The 716-nt window shown below is 67.7% G+C and overlaps 1 long non-coding RNA gene across 1 annotated transcript in view; it reads left to right on the top strand.

Moving 5' to 3' along the window:
* The first annotated feature begins 328 nt into the window (after positions 1–328).
* Positions 329–716, top strand: part of LOC108447692 — a 2,474-nt gene continuing 2,086 nt past the window's right edge. Inside the window, exon 1 of the long non-coding RNA XR_001863354.1 lies at positions 329–452. This is a non-coding gene — a long non-coding RNA (uncharacterized LOC108447692). The remainder of the gene's footprint in view (positions 453–716) is intronic.

Genomic DNA, 716 nt, shown 5'->3' with positions numbered 1-716 from the left:
ACGGCGGTGGGCGCGGGTGGGGCAAGTGGCGCCCGGCGGGGACAGTGGTGCCGGGTGGGGACAGTGGTGCCAGGCTGGGGACAGTGGTGCCGGACAGGGACAGTGGTGCCGGGAGGGGACAGTGGTGCCAGGTGGGGACATTCCCCAGGGGAGCCCAGAATGAGCCGAGAGCTCCCGGGCCGGAGCTGCGGCCGCGGGGCCGGGGCAGCCCCGGGAGGGTTCGGGTGGGGCTGGGGGGATAACGGGGAGGAGAGGGAGGGGACGGGGAGGAGAAACAGAAAGGGCAAAAGGAACAGGCGGAGGAGAAGAAGAAGGAGAAGGAGGAGGAGGAGGAGGAGGAACAGGAGAAGGGGAAGAAGAAAGAGGAGAAGGAGAGTAAGGAGGAAGAGGAGGAGGAGCTGTTGCAGCCACCTGGGTGCACCCGCAGCATGCGAACCCCGCTGCTGGCAGAGGTGACTCGCAGAGGTCACGGCCCCGCCATGTCCCCGTCCCAATCCCAATCCCAATCCCAATCCCAATCCCGATCCCGGTTGGGAAGAGCCAGAGAAGGAGGCGGAGGTGACCCCGCAGGGAGTGCCCGGCCCGGCCCCGGCGCTGCCCGTGACTCATTTCTCTGCTACAACACAAATCCCTCGCTCAGGCCGGGCCCGCAGCCTCCTCCTGCTTCCCGGAAAGACGGGAACAGAGAACGGGGAACGGGGCACCGGGCACGGAGC

The sequence above is a fragment of the Corvus brachyrhynchos genome, unplaced genomic scaffold (genome assembly GCF_000691975.1).
Source record: "Corvus brachyrhynchos isolate BGI_N302 unplaced genomic scaffold, ASM69197v1 scaffold200, whole genome shotgun sequence".
Taxonomy (NCBI): domain Eukaryota; kingdom Metazoa; phylum Chordata; class Aves; order Passeriformes; family Corvidae; genus Corvus; species Corvus brachyrhynchos.
This window is presented reverse-complemented; position numbering and strand designations above follow the sequence as displayed.